Below are 1,697 nucleotides of genomic sequence, written 5' to 3'. Positions count from 1 at the left end.
GAGTTCAGAGAAATTACAACATTATTGGTTTTGGGAGCCATATATCTAGGCTTGTCCAATTTGATAAATAAAAATATAGGACACACAATTAAATTTGAATTTTGGATAATTAATGAATAATTCATTCGTATAAGTATGTTCCATGCAATACTTGGGACAAATTCATGCTAAGAAATTATTTATTGTTTATCTGAAATTCAAAATTTTTTTTTTTAGATATTTGAAATACAACTTTATTCTGATTCTAAATGTAAAGGAATGGGAATGACAGTAACAAACAAGATTTCACCACTGAATATTGTGATGTGACTGCAGCAGTCTCATATCTGAAACTCAAGGAATCAGCTGTGTTCCAAACAGCTAAATATGCAGGTCCAACCAATGAAGGTATATTTTAAACTGCCACATTCACTCCGAAGCCCACTCATCTCCTTCAGCATCCCACAGATGAAGCACATGTTCCGCCTAGCTAGATAATAATGAGGTGGCACACACGCTGCACTGCTGACATCGCAGGACAGCTGCCTATAAAACTAGACTTCTGACGCTGGGCTCCTGCTTCATTCTCACAGGTCATCATCCTCATCCGGGAGAGCCGTTGTTTGAGCAACCTCTAAGTCGTGCTCATACTGCGCTGCCAAAGCTGGGTCCATGACAACCTCCGGTGGGGCAAGAGCAGGCATGGCAACAAATTCCAAATTAGGGTCTCCAGTGAGCTTCCCAGCAAGCCAGAGGAAGGGCTTTTCAAAGTTGTAGTTGCTTTGGCAGAAATGTCGTAGTACTGAAGATTCTTCTTTCAGTGGACGACAATGGATTTTGCCTTCACTTTCCTGTCCTTAATGTCCACTTTGTTGCCACATAACACGATGGGGATGTTCTCACACACTCGCACCAGATCTCTATGCCACTTAGGCACATTCTTGTAAGTAACTCTGGATGTTACATCGAGCATTACGATGGCACACTGGGCTTGGATGTAATAGCCATCCCTCAGTCCGCCGAATTTCTCCTGGCCAGCTGTGTCCCACACAGTGAACTTAACAGGTCCTCTGTTACTGTGGAACACTAGGGGATGAGCCTCTGCACCCAAGGTGGCTACATACTTCTCAAATTCACCAGTCAAATGACGTTTCACAAAGGTCGCTTTTCCGGTACCACCATCACCAACCAATACAAGTTTAAACTGGACCTGGGGCTCTCCCTGCGCAGCCATCTTGGCGTTCCTTCCAGAAGGGTCTCCGTGCCCGTCCGACTAAGGCTGGGAAGATGAAGCCTGAAATTCAAATTTAATGAAGCACTTTGTATTTTATCTGGTGACCCTACATACACTAAAAGGTAAAATGTTAAATGTGTGCCTTAAGGGCACTTTTACTTCTTATTTTATTCAGTTCTATATCATTTGAATTATTTATAGTTTACCAAGATTCTCAAAACCTTTCCTGAAACCTTGAGCCAACCTCAGCTTATACACATGGCTGAACCAGTCTTTGTTTTGTTTTTTCTTTTTTTTTTTTGAGACGGAGTCTCGCTCTGTCACTCAGGTGGAGTGCAGTGAAGTGATCTTGGTTCATTGCAACCTCTACCTCACAGGTTCAAGGGATTCTCCTGACTCAATTTCCTGAGTTGCAGGGATTACAGGCGCATGCCACCATGACCAGCGAATTTTTGTATTTTTTAGTAGAATGGGGTTTCACCAT

The 1,697-nt window shown here is 42.4% G+C and overlaps 1 pseudogene across 1 annotated transcript; it reads right to left on the bottom strand.

Moving 5' to 3' along the window:
* Positions 1-203: 203 nt before the first annotated feature.
* Positions 204-1,266, bottom strand: LOC116562435 (annotated as a pseudogene). The gene has a single exon (XR_004273943.1). The product of XR_004273943.1 is annotated as a GTP-binding nuclear protein Ran-like (transcript).
* Between the last annotated feature and the right edge of the window lie 431 nt (positions 1,267-1,697).

Source organism: Sapajus apella, unplaced genomic scaffold, assembly GCF_009761245.1.
Source record: "Sapajus apella isolate SASKATOON/1434 unplaced genomic scaffold, GSC_monkey_1.0 scaffold1, whole genome shotgun sequence".
In the NCBI taxonomy this organism is placed as follows: Eukaryota; Metazoa; Chordata; class Mammalia; order Primates; family Cebidae; genus Sapajus; species Sapajus apella.
Note: the sequence above shows the minus strand (reverse complement) of the source record. Positions and strands in the feature narration are given on the sequence as shown.